General features: G+C 50.4%; 1 protein-coding gene across 2 annotated transcripts in view; it reads right to left on the bottom strand.

The window, feature by feature from the left end:
• SH3PXD2A (SH3 and PX domains 2A) overlaps nucleotides 1–22,113 on the bottom strand; it is a 243,330-nt gene that overhangs the window by 131,126 nt on the left and 90,091 nt on the right. The gene's annotated exons all lie outside the window — the stretch shown is intronic.

Raw genomic sequence — 22,113 nt, 5'->3', positions numbered from 1 at the left:
TGGAGCCCAAGATGAGAGAGACAAGCTGTGAGGATCTGAAAGCTGAGTGAATGGGGGAGAGGGGTCCTCTCTGGCTCTGCAGGCTGATGTGGCACCCAGGGGAGAAAAGACAAATTTCCCAAAGCAATGAAAGGAAAGAAGATGGGAGGGTTACTAGAGGGACCCCCCCACCCTACCCAAACCGACATGTATGCTATGGGCTGAATGTTCGTGCCCCTCAAAATTCATGTTGAAACCCTAATGCCCACTGTGATGGTAATTAGGAGGTAGAGTCTTTGGGAGGTGATCAGGTCATGAGGGTGGGGCTCTCATGAATGGGATTAGTGCTCTTATAAAAGGGGCCCCACAGAGCTAGCCCCTCTGACATGTGAGGATACAGCGAGAAGTTGGCAACCTGGAAGAGGGCCCTCACCTGACCACGCTGGCAAACCTGATCTCAGACTTCCAGCCTCCAGAACTGTGAGAAATACATTTCTGTTGTTTATAAGCTACCCAGGCTGTGGTATTTTGTGACAGCAGCCTGAATGGACTAAGACAGGGTGACATGACACAGGCAATGCCTGTGGGGAGGAAAAAGGAATAATTAATCTTCTACTCCCCCAGCTCTCTGTAGGCTTACAACCTGGCATGGGTCCTTGTGTGAAGTGGGTCAGGCCAGCAAACGAACCCTGTGTTCGACTGCCCGGATCGGGTGCCTCAGACTGTTGTGGTGCTGACAGATTGATGAAGACAGACGCTCTTACATGAAGAGCCTTGGGCATAGGAGGACCAAGAGAACCTAATGCATGAACCTGCTCATGGCTGTTCCTTCACCATGAAAAGCAAAAACCAACGTCCCTCCTTCATTTTCATCCCTTTAAATTCAGAGTGGCTGATAGCAAACCCCAACTCCAGGAGTAACCCCAGTAGGCAGGGACCCAAGTTGCTCCAGTGAGAATCATCCTGGGACTTTTGATGGTTTAGAGCATGCAGCTACCTGAAGGGTACACTCTGGGCCCTCAGAATACCCCCCTCAAAAAACAACCAACCAACCTCACAGCCCACTTCTCTGATGCCTCAGGTTATAGAGTCAGAATTTAGTTTCTTTGATGTAAGATTTTGGTTAAGATGTAGAAACTTCTCCCCGGAGAATGACAAGGAGACTTGTTAATCATTCAGACCTGAGTATGAACAAGCATCAGCTTTTCACTGGACAGCAGGGTCTGGTTAGGGGACAGAGCACAGAGGCCTTGAGGGAAGGTAACATGATGGGCGGAAAGGAGAAGAATGGAGAAACAAAGTCAGCCTTTGCTGGCTTCCCAGTTTCCTGCAAGCTGGTCCTGCCCTCCATGTTCAGCTGTCTCCTGACTGCGGCTTGGGGGCAGGCCCCTGCTTGTCTCTCCAGAGCTGCCCCTGAAGCCAGTATGCCACCTCTGCCCTAATGCAGTCTGGGGACAGCAGGCCACCGGCTCACCTGCTTTCAGCCTCTGATGTGGCTGAGATGGCATCCCCACTATCTGTGGCCTTGTGCATGGCTCAGACTGCACTCTGCCACCCAATCCTGCTTCTCACCTGCTACACCTGGCCTTGCTTGCGCTTGACCTGGACCAGTAGAGACAAGGGGCCATTTGGGCTGGGGGAAGGCTGGGGTGAAGCCCAGATGCTGAGGCTGGAAACAGTAGGCACATGCAGGTTCTGGAAGGACATGGTCCCGATGGGGAAGGTCCACAGCCCAGGGCGTCCTGACTCCATGCCCTGAGTTCTGGCTCCCATGAATCTCTCTCTTCCAAATACATGCCAAGGCCCCGCCTTGGCTTAGAGTCCAGCATGGTAAGCATTTGTGGGTTTTGCCGGTCAGCATTTGTATTACAGTATCCGAATTTTCTTTTGAGGAACAATCCCCCCTTCATTCTTAGTCTGTATGATTTTAGGAGGGCTCATCTTACCCCAGACTCCTGGAGTTACCAGTCAGTATAGTCCAGCCATGGGCATGTGACCCAAGTTGGTCCAGTGAGAATCAGTTTGGGACTTCTGGTGGAACCACCAGAAAGAGAAGTGCTCTTTCTACAGGGCCTGCTAACTCATAAACTGTAAGCCCCAACTTGCTAGGAAGCATCTTTGCACATTCCCATCACCATTTGGGGAAAGCCTATTTGAGAATGAAGTCACCAGAGAGGAAAGCAAAGCTGAGAGCTAGAGAGACATATGACTTGGTCACCTAGATCCAGCCATGCCTGAAACCATTATCCCTGAAGTTTTCAGTTATGTGAGTCAATAAATTTCCTCTTTTTTCTTAAACCAGATCGAGATGGGTCTAGTCTTTGTCACAAGAGGCTCCTGACTAGTAAGTATATCTAGTTCTGCCATTTACTATTGTGTGATATGAGACAAGTCACAACGTATTGAATCTCAGTTTCCTCAAACTGCAAAATGGGCACAGTATTACCTAACTCAAAGGATTATCATGAGGAGTCAATGAACAGGTGTGTAAAAGCATTTAACACAGAGCCCAGCCCATAATAAATGCTGAATAAATGGGATCTCTTATGAGCTGACAACTCTAGGTCAAGTAGGTGGGGTGGGATGGGGGCGGGGGCACAACCTGGCCCAGCCCACCTCCTCACAGGGCACATGGGGTCCAGGCACTGTGGTGCTCCTTGTATACCCTTCCACCTGGCTTCCCCACCCAAGGCCAGATACTAATTCCCTTCAGCCTGCGGAACCTTTCCCGATTCAAACCCTGCCCCCTAAACACACGTCTCTCACACAGCTCCCATTTCTCCTCTTCCTCCATCTGCCCAATTCAAAGAGGAGAGGGACACAATGGAGTCAGGATTACTCACTCCATCCGCCCACCTTGGGGCACCCTGGGATGACTCACACAGGTGCGCCTCCCCCTCGGCACGCTCCGCCCCCTGCCCCACACACTCCGGGAAACAGACTTACAAAAATCCACTGGGGTTTCGCCATCAACTGAAACCTTAACCCTCTTGCAGCCACAGCATGCTTACAGTAAGAACTGGCACACCTGGGAGGAAAAAGTCATCTCCCAAGTTCTGGTTTGGAAGTTCCCGTACCCAGTGCAGGCCAGGCTTAAGGGAACAAAATCTTTCATTCCCCCATCCTTAGTGGGACCAGGGGGGATTTATGGGTGTCTGCCAGGACTCCCCTGGTGGCGCAGTGGTTAAGAATCCGCCTGCCAATGCAGGGGACACGGGTTCGAGCCCTGGTCCAGGAAGACCCCACATGCCACGAAGTAACTAAGCTTGTGTACCACAACTACTGAGCCTGCGCTCTAGAGCCCAAGAGCCACAACTCCTGAGCCCACGCACCGCAACTACTGAAGCCCGCGTGTCTAGAGCCTATGCTCCGCAACAAGAGAAGCCACTGCAATGAGAAGCCTGCGCACCGCAATGAAGAGTAGCCCCCACTCGCCACAACTAGAGAAAGCCTGCACGCAGCAACGAAGACCCAATGCAGCCAAACAAACAAATAAATAAATGTGGGTGTCTGCCAGAAATAAAGCACCAAGCCCTGGCATATCAGAGGTTTTAATACATCTTTACTGAACCAGATGGAATTGAAGGCTTTTTGAATGGCCTTACAGAGCTATGGGACCAGAACAATTTTTTCTTTATTTTCTAAAAAAACACTTTGGTGGGAATATAATATACATACAGAAAAGTGCACGTGCATATGTAAAACTCAATGAATTTCACAAACTGAACTCACCTATGTTACCAGCACCCAGGCCAAGAAACGGAGCATTGCCTACACCACAGAAGACCTTCGCTGCACAGATTTTAAGTGGGGGTGGTTCTCTGAAGCTCCATAACTATCTTATTCTCATGACATTTTGTGCTGGTATGGATGTGAAATCTCTAGACTGACTGGGTGATATCTATTGCAGAGAGGGGACACTAACACATTTATTGATTTTAGTGATATTTACTTTTATTTAAAAATACGTGCTTAGTGAATGTAGATCCCTGGAATGAGGACCCTTTTTTTGTGAAATGTGAGCACACGTTCGATTTTTAACTGTCATTAATTAGACAAGGAACAAATGGTTACCTACAAGGTTAGCTGTGGGAAGAACAGTGGAAACAGAAACAAACCCCCTGAATTTGCTGACTTGTTCTCCCTTGTGCTGGAGAATGCCCAGGGTTGGTCTCATCCCTGACATAGACTGGAGATATTTCATTAGCTATAAGATCTCACTTTAGGGCAGTCCAGGTCTTATGAATTGCCTGTAAGGTAGCCAGCATCTAGGGATTTCCAATGATATCAAATCCGAGAAGGATGTTGGCCATGATGGCACTGTGGGTTGGCGGGCAATGAAAGCTGTCCCAGCCTGACTCTGGGAGGTAGAGAGAACACCACAGTTGACCTCCAAGGTGGTCCTTAGCCTCAGGGAAGGAAGAGGCTTTGTATTAAATATAACAGTACTTAAAGTGGCCATGCTGAGGACAAATGTCACTTGGGTACCACTGGGGCTCCTTAGGGCACGGGCTGTGGCCTCATTCAGAGCTGAGCTTTGACAGGGCTGAGCACACCCTTGAAGGTGCTTGGGAAACCCATGTAATACCTACTCTAATGGTGGGACAGGTGGCAAAGGCCGAGGGCACTGGCCTTCCCAACCGCCATCACATTAGTCAGGTTTTACCTATCAGCTGTGTTTTTCTTTTCTTGGTCTGGCAGGAAGGTTAAAAAAAAAATCAAATCTAGGACTGTTGAGCTGCCAGAAGCAGGATCAGAGTATGGGTTGTAGAGCTGAGAGGCCCCAGGTCTTTAAAACCTCTGTGTCCTGGGCACCTTAAACTGCCTGAACATCAGGCTTCTCATATGGCAAATGGGATCATAGGGCTGGGATGTGGATTAGAAACAGCACCTGAGACAAACACAGCACACAGTGCTGGGCACACGGGAGATGAGTGACACAAGATGCCTGCTGTTACAGAGAAGGATGAGGACAAATCACTTGATGTTTGGCCATTGTCCATAAAGTTGTATGGTGACCTTGAATTTGTCTGATTTCCAATCCTTCCCCCACCCCCGCTCCTAGTCCATTTTCCACCCAGCAGCCCAAATATTTTTAAAATGAAGGCTTTCCTGGGACTTCCCTGGCGGTCCAATGGTTAGGACTCTGTGCTTTCACTGCCAGCGGCATGGGTTTGATCCCTGGTTGGGGAACTAAGTAAGATCCCACAAGTGGCGAGGTGTGGCCAAAAAAAAGAAAGAAAGAAAGAAAGAAAGAAACCTTTCCTTAAACCTTTCAGTGACTTCCCAGCACACTGAGAAGAAAACCTAAACTCCTTGCCGTGACCCAGCAGGATCTGACTCATGCCTCCCTCTCCATCTCATCTCATCTCATCAGGCCAGCACCAGGCATGCTGGGCTTCAGTTAGCACCTTCCCACCTTGGGGCCTGCGTGCATGCCTCCCTCTCTACTGGGACACTGTTCCCGATGCCCTTTTCATGGCTAATGCCTTCCATCCTTCGGGTCACCTCATCGGGGAGGCCTTGGTGGACCACTATGCCTCCCTCTCCCAGGCCTTGATTGTTTCCCTCCTAGATTTCACTGTGATTTGTAATGACCTCTTTATATGAGATCTTATATCTTATACGATGTCTCCTTCACTACGATATCCTTAGGGCCCAGCATAAGGACGGGCAGGCCATGGCCCCTGGTTGACATCTGCTGAATGGATAAGTGTGAGTGTGTGTGTTGACACACCCTTGCTCCAGACTGTCTTATTTTTACACATGCGTATCCCTGAGGGAACTACACAAACGTGGCTCACCACGCAAACGCTGGGGCCTGCTGCACCAGACCAGGGCTGCAGCGGGGATGGACTCACCCTCCAGGACCCAGACAGAGCGGGGCCAGAGAGTGTGGTTAACTCAGAGCCCAGCATCAGGGCCAGGCTGTCCCCACTCCGTGTGGGTGTGGCGGGCATGGTGAGCAGTGGCTCAGCCCCATCCCTGTGGGAGCCTGGGAATAAAGGGCCCTATTCAGCCCTTGCAGCCTCAGCTCCATCCCCGCCAGGGGAGGCTGCCCTCAGGAAAGGGGATGGTGGGACGCTGGGCAGTGCTTCCCACCAGGCTCTCCCTGGGGCGTGACCCTCAGCAGGGACCGATGATTTGTGGGGGAGGGGCAGCCAAGGGTACAGGGCCTCCGGGGCTCGAAGAGACACAACAGGAAGGCCCAGCCAGATGAGGAGGCTCTGGGGCAGGCAGTCCTGGTTCAGGGGGTGAGGCTGAAAGGCCCAGTTCACTGTCGATGCTCTGAAGCAGAGGAAAATCCCCAGGATGCAGAAGCCCATTGGAAAACTGCCCCATAATCACAGGCCTGGCCACACCAGCCAGAGGGGCGCTTGCCTGGCTCTCTCGGGGTAGACACTGTTCCCCAAAGCCTGCTTTTCTTGAGCTTTGGCTCTGTTGGTAGAACTGAGCCCAGACAATCAACTCTCTTCAGCAACTTCCTACCAGTATTTTCCATGATTCCACCCACTCCTGCAAGGGAGGTGAGAATGATATAAATAATAGATCACATTCATTGAGTACTTGGTGTGTGCAAGCACTGTGCTATGTATTGATACTTTATATTTATTCTGTTATTTGATCTTCACAACAACCTATGATATGGGTACCTGGGTACTACTGTTACTCCCATTTTACAGATAGGTAAACTGAAGGTCAGAAAAGATGAGCAACCTGCCCAAGGTCACACAGCCAGTAAGTGGTAGAGCTGAGATTGGATGTGCCGTGTTCTCTGTCTTTGGCAGTCTGAAAGTGCCTGGCCTCTTAATTCTTTTGCTATGTTCCTTTCTTTGTGTGTACCTTTCCCCAGGTGGTACATCCCAACCCTCCCCCCACCCCACAAACAAGGTCAGCATGCATTCTTCACTCACTCGCTAATCATTCAGCTCTCCCCAGTGCCTGTGCTCAACTGGGGGCTGAAATGTGATGGTGAACAGTACAGACATGGCCCCTGCCCTCAACAGGACACGGTCTGGGATGGCACTGTACCGCGGTGTGATCGGTTACGATGGGGACACACAGGAGGGAGACAGGCCTGAAAAGTGGTAGGAATGAGCCAGGCTAAGGGAAGGGGAAAGAATGTTCCAGGAGGAGGGAAGAGCCTGAGTGAAGGTCCAGAGATAAAAGAAGCCAGCTAGAGTAAGGTCAGTGTGGCTGGAGGTGTGTGTGTGTGTGTGTGTGTGTGTGTGTGTGTGTGTGTGTGTGTGTGTGTGTGTGTGTGTGTGTAAGTGTGTTGGGAAGTTAGGAGGTGCTCGAACAGACAGTGGGTAACAGGGGTTCAATCACATGGACCACACAGCATAACAGAGCCATTAACATTATACATTTCAGAAACACACGTTCCTGAACCTTAAACGCCAAGGACCACAGTTTTTACCTGGGGAGACACAGGCACCTTCAGACCCTTCTGAAGTCTTCTCTCTCAAGTTTGAACCCCAAGCGGGGCACACTTGGGCCTAGTCACTGGTCAGGAACGCACAGCACAAGCTCAAAACTGTGTTCTCACCAGTGTCTACACCTACCACAATCCAAATGGATCCCGGGGGTAAAACCAGGAGACCCTGGAGGTCATTGTGTCCAGCCCCCTCACTTTCTGAGGTTGAGGCTGAGCTCAGAGAGGACCATGTATTGCTCAACTTTGCACAGCAAGTTAGCAGCCAGGACTGGACTCAGCAGGACTTGGGCTGGCAGCCTAGTTCTGAGGTGGACTTTGCAGCTTCTGCACTTACGAGTTACATTCCCCAGGGTCCCCAACTCAGCTGTTTTTCTTACTTCCAATTTCTACCCCAATCCTAACCCAACAAGAGCTGCCACCACTGACACCGTCTCACAGAACTGAGGACTCAAAGGAGCCTGTGGTAGTCTGCCTCCAAGGTGGTCCCTGGTGACTCTGGCCTCCTGCTCCTCACGCCTTACATAGTTCCCTCCCATACCGGATAGGGCTGACCTGGGGAGCCAGTAGGATATTTTGGAAATGATGGTGTGACTTCCAAGACTAGGTTAGAAAAGATATCACAGCTTCCTTCTTGATCTTCCTCTGGGGTCACTCACACTGTGGAAAGCCAGCTGCTGAGTTGTAAGGACACTTAAGCAGCCCTATGGAGAGGCCCACTTAGGAAGGAACTGAGGCCTCCTGCCAACAGCCAGCACCAATCTGCAAGCCACGTAAGTGAGCCATCTTGCCAGTGGATCCTCCAGCCCCAGTCAAGTCTTTAGATGACATTGACTACAATGTCACAAGAGATCCCAGCTCAAAACCATGCACCTAAGCCATTCCTCAATTCCTGGCCCAAAGAAACTGTGTGAGATAATAAACATTTACTGTTGTTTTAAGCTGCTAAATTGGGGGGGGGCAGCAATAGGTGACTGATACAGGGCCCAGCAGAGCTCTTGAGAGAACAAGGGCCCCTGGGTTACCTGAATCAGAGATATGTGGGGTATTGACTACAAATGCAGATTCCTGGGATTTACCCAGACCCCCTGAATTAGACAGAAGGGTGAGAGTCTGCATATTTAATAAAGTTCCCCCAAGTGAATCTCATGTACCTTTTAGGTTTAGAAGTACTGAGCGAATCTAACTTACTTTACAGATCTAAAGAAGCTCAGAGAGCTGGTGGTTCGAGCCTCATCACACATCCAAGCTGAGGCAGGCTGGGGCCTAGAATTAGTACCGGATTTCTGGTTCATTGCTCTTTCTACTTATTTCCTCCTTTGACCATTTCAGTTTGCTTTTTTGAGAAGTGTAGGCTTTGTTTTCTGTTTTTTCATTTATGTTAAAAACATGCACAAAGCAAAATGCTATACAATCAATCGTTTGTCTGCTGAAGAGCTTGCTTTGCCTGGGAAGAACTTTTCAGCACCACCCAAAATGTGGGCCTAACGCTAAAAGGAGTAGGGGTACTAGGTCATGCAGAGGGGCTGGTGCTGCTATAGAACACTGTGCCAGAAAAGGCACCTTTGGGACTTCCCTGGTGGTACAGTGGTTAAGAATCCGCCTGCCACTGCAGGGGACACGGGTTCCATCCCTGGTCCGGGAAGATCCCACATGCCGTGGAGCAACTAAGTCCATGCACCACAACTACTGAGCCTGCGCTCTAGAACCCGCGTGCCACAGCTACTGAGCCCGCGGCTAAAGCCCGTGCTCCGCAACAAGAGAAGCCACAGCAATGAGAAGCACGCACACTACAACGAAGAGTAGCCCCGGCTCGCTGCAACTAGAGAAAGCCTGCGTGCAGCAACAAAGACCCAATACAGCCAAAAATAAATAAATAAATAAAATAAATTTATGAAAAAAGAAAAGGCACCTATTCTACTTACCTAGATGCCTCAGCTCCAGGCTTTTTTCCCAGGCAAACAAAACTCAGCGTGTACAAGGCAGAGACAGTGAACAAAGACATGATGGAAGTCTACCTTAACCCCTGCCAAACTGTCACCCCAGTGGGTGAGAATGATAATCCCACTTTCATTTGCATAGCACTTTGGTGCTTAGAAAGAACTCGTGCACAATCTTATTGAATTACCTTTGCAGATGGCAAGATAGGTAGCACTGAGACCCATTCATTCATTCACTTGGCACATTTGTTGAACAGCTACTATGTGCCAGGTAACACACTAGGCACAGGGGGTATATGGATTTGTTTCTTTACTTAATAAACACTTATATATGTTTACTATGAGCCAGGCACTGGTTTAAGCACTTTACAAATCTTAACTCACTTAATCCTCACAACCGCCCAACAAAGCAGATATTCTTCTTCCCATTCAACAAGGGCACTGAAGCACCAGAGAGGTTAAGTAACTTTCCCAAGACCAAACAGCTAGTATGGGGCAATATGGGGATTGGAACCGAGGCAATCTGGCCCTAGACTCCACCCTCTTAACCAAGATAAAATAAGACATGGTTCCCGCTCTTCAAAAACTCCAGGTTTCAAAATCTCCATGACCACAGAGGAAGAAACTGAAGCTCAGAGCTATCTTCTGACTCTCCCCAAGTCACACACTCCTGGGACTAAAGGCAGTGTTACTTTGCTTCATTGAATGTGTCTGTTCGCAAAAGAAAATTTAGCAGAAGATGGGTGCCAGGGCAGCGAATGTGGGCATTTCTAGAGCCCAGAAAGAGAGAGGAGGTCCCAGCAGTAAGTCTGAAGTATCCCGAGATACCCAAGCAGACAAACAAGGCTCGTTCACTGCCCAGGCCATTGTGATTTGTGACGGTCTACTGCCAGGCAGTATTCATGCCTCCAGATATTTGGGGGCAGTGTTATTTATAGACCACATTTCTATTTATATTTTCATTGAATTCCTGCTCACCCTAGCTAGATTTCCCTCCCTCCCAGAACCTAGAGAGGAGAGGATAAGCACTCTTTTTCACCAAGTGTGTCAGGGCAAAGGTGAAGGTCAAAGCCTTGGCTGTGTGTGCAGCCTTTCAGCAGGAGCTCTTCGCGGGGAAGCGTTCAAGACAAGGGGGCTTTCTACACTTTCCAAAGGAAATGGGGGTTGGGGGAGGACACAAAGCTGGCCTTATACAGAGGCAGCCACATTCTGCCAACACGGTGGGATTTGAGGTGGGCCTGGAAGACCTCTTTTCCCCTAAAATGTTTTCCCTTTTGCATATTTCATCATTAGGCATTTATTCCTTTGGTCTTAATAGTATTATATGACAAAATGTTGGGACTGTGTGTGAGAAAACCTAGACAGTATCAAGTCCAGTCCTTGTGTTTCACAGGTGGGGAAACTCAGGCTCGCTGAGGGGCTAGGACCTGTCCTCATGGGGGGATCTGAATGAATAAGACATGGTTCCTGCTCTTCAAAAACTCCAGTTTTCAAAGTCCCCATGATCAGGGAGGAAGAAACTGAAGCTCAGAGGTATTTTCTGACTTTCCCCAAGTCACACACTGCTGGGACTAAAGCCAGGTCTGATTCCTTTCTGAATAAATGGAAATCTATTACCATACACAGGAGACCGTCCCAATGTTGGAAGACCTGTCAGGCACAGCAAAAGAAACTGGGGACAGTAAAACAGGCTCAGAATTCCTCTCTCACCTGGTCTTAGGAACAAACAAGTAAAACCACATGACGTTTCCTAAGGTTCTGTTTGGTGCCCCAAATGAAAACTTCCTGGTTTTAGGGTCACACAGAGAAATAAAGGTAAAGTGGGACTTCTGTCTTATTTTTAGTCCCTTGTTGAACTGTGGTTTAGGAAACAGTATCTGTGATGATTGTCACTGCATGGTTAGTTTATAAATTTGTGTTTACAAAGCCAGCTGGCAAAAGTCATTCCTTTTGGGCACTATGCCTGCAATTTCAGCATCTAACACGAGGTGGCTGGTTAAAAGTTGAGTAGGTTAAGTGAAAGGCAACTGAGAAAATACGGTCATCTAGATAAGACCTTTACTGTCAGAACATGACACTTTAGTAAAAGGACAACATTGGCCAACCTCTAATTGACATAGTAAAAAAACCATAACATGAAACTTGAAACAAAGTTTAAAGAAATGCAAACACTCTGGTGTGGGTGGCATACCCCTGCTAGCCTGAGTCTTCATCTATAAAGTGTGGTTGCTGTCATTAAAAGAGATTACTATAAGCACATGAAACCCTTTGCACAATATCTGGCTAAAGTATGTACTTAATAAACGTAGCTATAATCCCTAAGTAGAAATCTTCTTTCATTTATAACTGTTTAATCTGTTAAAAGTTCCAAGCCTCACACACAGTTCCTCAGGAAGCTGTTTGCAACTTTTCCCCTGTAGCCAATTTAACAATAAGGTACCTCTGGACCACTCAGCTCACGTGTGAACTCTTTTTCTAAAGCAAGTCTTTCTATTGAAAGAGAAGGGCTCTGACAACACAGGTCTTACTTAAGGCATCTTCACCAATTACCAGCTATTAAAGTTGGTAATAATCTGTTAAAGTTACCAGATCAGAAAAAAGAAGCTGAGAAGTAAAAAATCTTGCCAATCAGAGAAGGCACCAAATTACCAGTCACTGGCTTGTCTCAACTCTCTTCCTTTGGCTTGTTTTGAAACTTAGGTCTGCAATAATTGTTTTATACAGAAGAGCAAAAGATACTACTTTAAAATCTCAGTTTGTCTTTACCTTTTTGCCGGAGGCTCCTTAAAAGAGACCCAAGGCTTTTCCCCTCCTAACACTACAACACAACTGGACACACAGACTCTAGACACACTCATGCCATGTTAACTTCAAAACCAGCAGTGGTTCCTAGGCCAGTTTCTCTCATCTCCAGACTTTTGAAACAACAAGCTTAGCAATCACCTTGGCCCCAAACTTCATTCTGTCTTGGAAGGGAGGGGAGAGTTTTCTGACTTACAGCTGCCGATGGAGTGTGGCTGGGGCCTGAGCAACCTCCTGGTTAGGCTGGTGACGGGGGATAGAGGGCTGTCCTGTGACTCCCCCCCCCACCCCCTGCCAACCCAAAACAGGCAGGCAACTCAGGTGTGTGTAGGGATGTGAGACCAACGAACCGGCCCTCACAGGTTACCTGTGGGAAGCCTCGTCTCCCATGCATCTCTGCTTTAGGTCAGAAACTGACTTACCGACGCAGGTTCAGTGGTTTATATTATGTGAATGGCCTGAACGTAATCAAACACTCAGGAAGTGCTGAACGCAATCAGACAGCCTACGGAAGGGCTTCACTGGACCTTAAAACGGTGCTTCTCAAGCTTTCCTGCACATACAAATCACCTGTGCATGTCATTAAAATGCAGACTGTAACTTAGTGGGTCTGAGGTGGGGGCCAAGACTATTTCTAACAAGCTCTCAGACGATGCTTGTGCTGATGATCTGTGAGCTACATTTTGAGCAGCAGACCTTGAAATGCACAAGACTGCCTGCAAGACCTCACTCTTGGAAAGGAGCCCAGAGAGACAGCTCCCCCTTTTGTGTCGAGCCCTGCACTAAGACTCACCAGATCACCATCAAGTATTGAGTGCTTGCTGTGTGCTTCACAGATAACATTTCATTTGATGCTCTCAACAGCCCTGGGGGTATTGCACAGATGAGGGTCACGATGGACGTGCAGAGATGCTGAGTAAGGCTGGCCTTGGGTCACACGGCTAGGCTATTGAGAGGCTGAGGTGGGATCAAACTCTAAGGCCTCCAGTGTTGAAATGCAACACTTAACTGCCTTTGTCATGGAAAAAGCAGAGTTTCGGACAATTAGCACCCAGGTGTGAACCCAGAGGTGTTTGAGCCCAAAGCCAGCGTTTGGAACCACCATGCTCTGGGGCTGGTAGAGCTGAGTCACACAGCTTCCTTCGGCAATGCAGCTTTAGAAATTCTCCCTGAGATCTGCCCCGTTCGTTCTCACTAAGGGGAAATCCAGCCCTTGGGCTCTGGCCTGCGGGGAAACAGGAGCGTAGCCCTTTCCCCTGACTCCCTGCCCCTGAAGGGTAGAGAGGGCCTGTGCTGCCAGCCCTGCCTTCGGAAGGTGCATTCAGGTGAGCAGACTCTACCTTCAGGCCGTGCCAGTCCCTCAGGCCCACTGTGGTCTGGAGGCCGGTGGCCTGGCGTCCTGAGACCTCCTCGGTGGATGTCAGTTCTTGGAGCTGTGGAGGTGAAGGGGGAGGGGTGTTTTCAGGGCTCACAGCAACTGTACTGCTCGAAGCCAGGCGGTCTCTGGATGAATGGTGCATCAGTTCATATGGGCCTGGGGCATCTCCAAGAGTCAGCTCAGTTCCCGCCAGGGAAGAGCTCTGGCTTGGAGCTCTGTCCTTGGGCTGGGTCCAGTTGGGGTGACCTTGGAGAGCAGTGGAGCGGTCAGGCCAGGGACACTGTAGAGATTTGCCACCAGCGCCCCTTACCTCCTAAGAAGGGGGGCCCCGAGCTCCCTCTCAATGGACCTCAGTGTTCTTCCTGCGCCACCACTACCCCTGCCACCCCTCCTACCCGCCTGGACCCAGAAGCCAGAGCGCCTAGTGCCCGCAGGCTCCTGGGGAGGGCGGCTGGTGGCGGGACTCCCCACCACAAAGCATCTTTCATATGTGCCAAAGGCTTCAGCTACCTCAGGGAGGAGGGAGGAAGTTTCCTTTCACCCCCAGGGTGAAGTCCAAGGCTGGAGTTGGGGGAGAGGTCCTGGGAAAACTGGGTCTGCATCTCGAGCCAGGCTGCCCCCAACAGAACCTGGGCATTGTCATTCTCAACCCTTCCCTCACCCCCAGCTCCAAGCCATCAGCGAGGCCTCCTGGCTGTTCCTCTGAAATACATCTCAGATCTAGTTCCCTCCACACCATTGCCCAGCCCGGGTCAAGCCACCCTCCTCTCTTGTCATGCCCTGTCCAGCCTCCATGGGTCTCCCTGCCCCATGCTTGCTCCCTTTCCCTTCCAGTCTATCCCACAAGCTCAGCTGAGGGATCCTTTAGAAACAGAAATCCGATCACGGGGCCTCAGCCTAAAACCTTCAGAAACCTCTCACCACACCTAGGACGAGTCCTCACCCCTCAGCTTGGCCCATGACAATGGCACAGCCTGGACCTGTGTGGCAGCCATGCTGAAAGCTCACACAGCCTCATCGACCAGGCTTCTCAAGGTGCCCCCAGGGGCCCAGTCCCTGCTTCCTTCTCCCAGCTGCCCTCTTGCTGTCTCACCTCTATCACACCTGAGCTCAGGTAACTGACCTGACAGTCATCTACACCTGAGTGTGAATTTACTGACAGTGCCACTCCCGGGGCACACCTGAGTGCCCGCTAAGCAGGAGTGAAAGGATTTGACCCTTGAAAAAGGATGTTTGGGCATCAGGTAAGCAAACAATTTATTTCCGGGGGAGAGAGGGTAGGGAAGATCAGGAATGTCACAGAGACTTGAAATCACTGGCCTCTGGTGACTTTGCCAACATGCAAGAAGATCCCTGGTTGCTCTAACGAACTTCTAGTTTAACGTATGCAATGCTGTACCACAGTGATTAGCAAGAGTTATGCTAGAATCCAGCATTCTGGCTCCCCATCCAGGGCACATTTTTCTGCACATTAAATTAGGCAGACTGACTGAGACCATGAAAAGAACACATTTCTGCTTAGATCAGAGGCTTCTTGTGGAAGATACCCCAGGATACACTTCATTCGGGGCTGAGGGTTTGGGGTGGGCGTGCAGGAGGCTGATTCCCTTCTAGAATTATCTCTGGACAATGAAGACACATAGCATGTGGTAACGAAGTGACCTGACTCTTTCCCTGGTCTTGAACTCGGGGGATGACACGGGGGAAGGACTAGGGGGCCTGATCCACACTGACTTTCAAAAGTAAAAGGGGCCCTTGAGTGGCTGCCTCCAGCAAAGCTCCTTATTCCCAGCGAGACCTGGCAGCTCTGGAGCCGAGAGCTGCAAAGCTCGTGACCCTGCTCTGCTACCACAGCGTTGGGTCCAGGGACGCTCAGCTTCCTCCCATCTTTCAGCCCCAATCAACCATCTGGATCATCAGCCCTTCAGACAGAATCTCCTTGCAGCTTTGCAAGTTACCACAGGGAAGGAAGGAGCAGCAGGAAGTGCATCAGGGCTGAACCGTGAGCAGCCTCAGCACAGAGAGGGCGGGCAGGCACAGGGCGACGCAACGGAAACCCACGTGTCCTGCAGCCGAGCCACCAGGCTTGCAGCACTGGCGCCTCTCCCTTTGCAGTTCACACAGCGCGTTGCAGGCATAACACGCTTGGACCACCGTCCCAAACCATGATTAACCCATTTGGTAGACGAGGAAACCGACCCCGGACGCCTGTGACTGGGCTGAGTGGCATAGCTTACACACGCGTGCGCAGCCGTCTCTTTGCCACAGAAGACATGCTTTGGAGTTCCTTGGTTCCACAGCTCCTGTCTGCCCGGCTCGCTGTGGCCCCTCATCCCCTACACTCCCCACCTGCTTCACACACTTCTTGCTGTTCTTAAACATCCATGCTCGGTCACACTTAGCTTGCTGGCTCCTCAGCCTGGCACCCCGAGCGCTGATCTGCCCACGCCTGGCTCAGTTCAGGTGTCACCTCTGTAAAGCGGCCTTTTGGGACCACCTAATCTCAGATGCCCCAGCCACATGACCTGGCTGTTTTTCTTTCTGGCACTTAGCACTATTGGAAATTGCTTACTTGTTCGTTTGCTTCCTGACTCCCCCACTGGAAGGTGAACTTCCTGAGAAGAGTGGCCCAGTTTACCTTGTTCTCAGCTACATCACCAGTGCCTACAGCTGGGCCTGGCGTGTAGTAGGTGCTCAGTTAATACCTGCGGCAGGCACGAACACATGCAGCTCTTCCATGTAGCATTCGGATGCCAAGAACAGGCCCTGGGAACCACCCGCCCCAGATTACAGAGTGAGAGAATGATTTGGGGAGGGAGGGGGCAGTAATTACAGCAAGAGAAGACCCAGCACTTCCACAGGAGGTTACAGGCAAGTTGCTTTTAAAACAGCACACGGTACCTCTCAGGCCTATAATCTTGTGGATCTTTTGAAAACCCTGGCATTACCAGCAGACCCTATTTTTTCTCTTTCATCACGTAGGTTTGCCTTTTCTTGCCATCCCAGGTCATCAGTGGGGCTCAGAAACCTCTCAGGTCCTCTCCCTTGGGGACTGTAGCACCTGCCAGCATCTCTGAGCCACTGATTCCCTTACAGCCTCCCAGGCACTTTGGGGAGGGCTTTCTCAGGCTGACGCCTGGTGGGGACAAGCAGAACTGCCTACAGCCCAGGGAGACGGCCAGCTCTCCCCGGCGCCGTGGACCAGCTCTAGCTAAAGACATCCCTCCCCCACTGCTTCCTTCTGTGCTGGAACAAACACCGGATCTGCTGCACAGGGCTCTGGGGGGCAGAGAAAGGAAGGACCTGGAGACCGTGCTTGCAATTCACCCAGCACCCTCCTGCGCTGGGGCTCCAGACTGCCTCTTCACTAAGGGGCCGGTATGTAAACCGGTGAGCTGGTACCAAAGAACGAAGCATGCTTGCTTTCTAAAAATACACCCCTCTAAGCTTGTGAGGTCACGAGGCTGCCTGCACGCTGGCAGCACCTCTTTGATTAAGGTGATAGGTTCACTTTTCTTCCTAAGCAATCTAGCTTCTCCACGCCTCACCAACCCAGGAGTATGTATACCTGTGGGTGGGACTGACTGCTATTAGGCTGAAGGGGCTTTCTGGAAGCTCAGAGGCCCAGTACCAGTCAGCACAGAGACACAGATGGCTTGCGAGTTGGGGGGAGACCTCGCGCAGCCTTTGCCAAGTGAGTTCACCTCTTTCTGCTCCGCTGCCTGGCTTCTGAAGCCCTTTGGTCCCTGGTCGCAGTGGTTTGCTTTTTACATCAGCAGCTACACACTCTTCTTCACTCTGTAATGACCATTTCCTCCCAGGGAGCCTCCTTGGGCTGGCAAAGTCAAGATATACAGGAAATCTACTCCAATCCCAGGATGGGCAACAGGAGATGGATTTTCCACAACAGTCTTCTAAAACAAGGCAGAAAGTTCCACGTAAACAGTAGGCTGCCTTGAGAGGCTGCTGACCCCATCATGCTTGGCCCAGGGTCCTAAAGACTTCACTTCTGTCCACCTCTCCCCAAAGCAGGAGACCCCAAAAAGCACCAGATACACTTGTTGTAAGACAAGTCTCTCTGGCTCTCTTGCATTTCTGCATGTCTTGTCAACAAAGCACTAACCGCCCTTTGTTCTGGATTATCTTTTCAAAGGTGTTTGTATAGCAAACAGCTTTAGAAGACAGAGGCAGGGAGCCTCTTGCTCTGGAGCAAACAGCAGGTTTGCATAGAGCCTTGGGAGACTGGGATAGTCTCTCTCCAGAGCAAAAGGGGTAGGTTTGCTTACCGCCCATTATAAAAGATGTGGGCTCCTTAAGATCTGGTTCCTCTCCTATATTGCAACCCATTGCATGTTGCAGGCATTGCTCTGGGCCCATGGGGTCATGCCCTATGGGACTTGGAGGCAATACTCATGCTGCTTGCTGTGCCGTCATGAAGTCTTTTGTCTTTGACCCGGGAGTCTCGCGTTTTCAGCTGGCATCCACGAAACTGGAGTAAGCTAACTTGACTGGCTTACAAATAGGGTAAAATCTCAGATCTTTCCCAGTTGGTGGACTAGCTGTGCTCCCACTGGGGTCAACACCACTGCCCAATCTCTGAGCTCCAGGTCTGCCCTGTTTCCAGCAAACTCAGAAGAAGCCCCAAATTATGAAAATATACATAAACCAAAAAAAGAATTACTTAAAAAAAAAAAGAATGCTCTACTTTGCAAAAGGACTTCTCATGTACCTCTTTAAAAAAGAATAGCATTTAGGACGCCTAAAAGATGATGTGATTTGTCCCAAAGAGCAAAATTTCACGGAAGTTTTCAGGAATAAGCCTTAATGTAAAACAAGGTTCACCCCTGCTTTTCTGCTGGAGGTGGGAATGCCAAGAGGTCAGGCCTGGGAGTGGAACTTCTCAGGGACTATTGTCAAACCACCGTCTCCTTCCTAAAGACCAGCTGGCATGCTTGCTTACTGGCCCTCTCTACCTCCTTACAATGAAATTCAATTACTTGGGTCTGTAATTGTAGTTAACTGAGTTGTGCCAACATCAATTTCCTGGATTTGATAACGTACGGTTGTTACATAAGGTATCACCACTGGGGGAAGCTGGGCAATGGGTACACAGCTCAGTGGCTACATGATGGTGGAAAGTGGTTTGACCTGTCTTTAAACTGGGAGTAATGCCACCTACCCTGTACTTTGGTAGTGGAATTGGAGGGGAGGAATATAGAGTTTTGCTGCCTAGGAGTTTTGCAGCATCCTATGAATCTATAATTATTTCAAAGTAAAGTTTAAAAAAATACTGTGACTTAAATAACCAATCTTTTTAGATTCATAATTAAATGAAGACAGTCAGGACTCTGTCAGATGAGCAAGCGCGTAACCATGTGAGCCTCAGATTCCCTCTCTTCTCTCAATTCCTCTGCTTTCTCTGTCATTTCCACCAGCTAAATGTCCATGAGCTCCCAACCAGGAGCCTGCAGCCAGATGAGCCAAAGCAAAGCAGCTGGCCTAATGCTCCAAAGATACCCCCAGACCCCATGCCCGGGCAGCAGAAATGCACATCATGTCCTGTCACCTCCAAAGCTAAAAACTGAGGCCCCTCTGGAGACAACAGGCGCTCTCCGCTTCCTCCCCTTCGGTTTCCCTTGCTTGGCAATTCCAGGCCAGGCAAAGGGCTGGCAGAGCTGTTCCTGAGGCTGGCTGCTAACCTCCCCGGGTTGCAGGAGCAAAGGCTGCTGAATTACCTCAGTGCCTTTGAGCCCTCTGAGGTTCTGCCAAAGTCACTGCTGCCAGGGCTTAGCCTGGGGGAATCAGCAGGTGCCTGCAGACAGCCTCTCCAAAGGCAGGGAGGTGGAAACAGAGACTCAAGCTGGTGTTAGGTAATACGGTATACCTGTAGGTGCCCTGTCTGGAGCCCCTTACCATTGACGCTCTCACCCCACGCTCTGTGGGTGTGGGCTACTAAGGGCTCACAGCTGCCCCTTCTCCAGGGACACGCCCTCAGCCCTCAGGAGCACCTGCCCGTATTTCACACTTCTGGGAGAGGGGGCTGTTCACAGATCATACTGCTATGGGGAGTATAAAAGCTGTCCCCTAAGACGGGACAACTCTGTGGTGCTGTCTGCCCTCCAGAGCTCCTCATGGGGTCAGGCTGAGGCCAGACTTAGCTGAACCCACATCTCGGTCCAGTGTCTTCCCCTTCCCTGTGCTGCGTCCCTCACTGCCCTAGGATGTTCACTGGAGAGCAGCCCTCAAAAGCCAACTTGCCTAAGAATCCTTGTCTCAGGCTCTGCTTTTCGGAACCCGACCTAAGACAGGCAACATTCATCACTGCCCTTCTCTGAAACCCTCCCCTCCTGGGGGAGCCCCTTTGATTCAGGGTTGTGGGGTGGCTTGGGAACCCTCATGCCCACTCAGCCCTTGCTTGCTTGGCTCTGCTTATATTGGGTTGTTTTTCTTCAATATTTTTGCTTCTTGTCCAAGCTAAGGACTAAAGTATGAAAGAGTTTGGTATTTCCTAGTGGGTGAGGGGAAAGCCAGGAACAGGGCCTGGGAGTCTCAGGGTAGGATTCCAAATGGCCAGCAATGTCCATTCTGAAGTCTTGGAGAGCAAGTGAGCAAAAGGGAAGCTTTGGATAGAGCGCCCCACTGAAGGAAGGGGAGAAACACAGAAAAGCAGGGGAAAAGGAAACCTCCTTTAGGATGGGACTGGAGGGGGGCCAGTCCTCTAGACAATATCACCTACTATGCACAATATCACATCTCTGTGGGGGCAGGGTCCTGTGCCTTTTCCCAGGAGTTAGGGATGGCAGGGTGGGGCGGCACTTTCTTTATTAACACCTGCCATTTATTGAGCTTCTACTATGGGACAGGCACTGTGCAAAGCATTTTACATGAACTCTTTTAATCCCCACCACAATCCTAGAAGAGGAAACTGAAGTTCAGAGAGGTCTCAGTCCTGCCTCATGAAGCAGATATGTTTTCATCCTTATTTTCCAGATGAGAAAACTGAGGCACAGAGAAGGCAATACAATTGGTAACCAACAGAGTCAGAGTTTCCGGGGTGAAGCCATACAGTCTGACTCTTGTGACTTCGTACTGTGGTAGCAGCAGGACATGAGCCTTGCACTTCACCCCACCCAACCCCACCCATCTTTCAAGGTCAGCTCCAGGTCCCCCTCATTCAGGAGGCTTTTGCTGCCTTGGACTCACAATGAGCTCCTTCTCCATCAAAACTGGAATTTCACAGTGGTAGAGAGGGTCACATCTTGCCTTAAGAGCTTCTCTGATTAGGGAGTAGGTCTTGTCTCTCTCACTAGCCCGAGGGTTCCTTTAGATGAAGGAAACAAATCCAGATCTCCCTGGACTCTCCAGGCCACCACAGTCCCTGGCCCCGGGCACTTACTCCTGGGCCTGGCACAGGCTGAGCCTCTCATAAACACCCGCTGAGTGAATGATAGTGAGGCAGTCTCTCCCTGGAGCGCTGGCCACGAATGGGGGAAAAGCTGGTTCTTTTAGAGCAACAGGCAGCCTTCACACCCCGAGGCCAAGTCCACCTGGCACCAGGGCCGGGCACTGGCATCCTTGGCTCTCGGACACTTGTGTCCACAGCATCCTAGCTGGGCTCCCGGGTCCTTGCTGGAGGGCCATCTGGACTGTACTGGAGCAACATCTAAGGTCATTACAAACCTGGGTGTTGGTCGTTCCAAATTCCCTTGAGACTCAGCAGAAAGCCAGGCAGGGGTGCAAAAGTCCCCCACGTTAACTCCTAGGCCGGGAACAGAGAGGCAGTCCTCTGCCTCCATGGAAGGGGTCCAGGGCCGAGATTCCCTACACCCTCACTGACTCATTCTGGTCTTATCTAAACTGGAGGATTTAGAAGTTCTTTGTAGCTAAATTGATTCTCTCCAACTTTAGCATAAGACTCGGAGGGCAGGCGGCAATGCCTTCTCTTGTCTTTCACTGTTTTTGAGGACGGGGGTGCACGAGGAGTACCTTTTGGAGAAGAACCACTCTCTGGGGGGGCTGCCCGTAGGTAGGTTTGCAAGTCAACAAGCAGGTACTAACCATGCGCTGGCTGCATGCCAGGGATTAATGAGATGCAGACCTGCTTCTTGCGATGGTCCCACTGATAGCTGACATCCGGGGAGGTCCAGGCCCAGCAGGAATGGAGGGTAAAGACCACCGTGAGGGAAGGTCCCCTGGGAACCAGCCCAACTCACTAGCCTGGGGAAAGGTAGGGGATGCGGAGACCCAGGAAGCAGCACCACTCACGTGGCTCAGGGCAAAGAGCCCAGTTTGGAGCAGGAGACCAAGTTCACACCTCGGCTCTGCCACTTTTATGGGCAGTTACTTAACATCTCTGAACCTCAACATCTTTATCCCTCAAGCAGAAATCATACTGCATGCCTCAGTGTGGAGATTTGTATACGATCACAAATTAAAAAGCACTTTGTAAGCTATAAATTCCAACACCGATTGAAGACGTCACAGTAATAGCAGGTTATGACACACCTGAGAAGATTCCCTCTAGATTACACAACATAATCAATTGCCTTAAACATGTTCCAAAATGGTGTGATGGTTAA

Source organism: Balaenoptera acutorostrata, chromosome 16 (assembly GCF_949987535.1).
Source record: "Balaenoptera acutorostrata chromosome 16, mBalAcu1.1, whole genome shotgun sequence".
Lineage (NCBI taxonomy): Eukaryota > Metazoa > Chordata > Mammalia > Artiodactyla > Balaenopteridae > Balaenoptera > Balaenoptera acutorostrata.
Note: the sequence above shows the minus strand (reverse complement) of the source record. Positions and strands in the feature narration are given on the sequence as shown.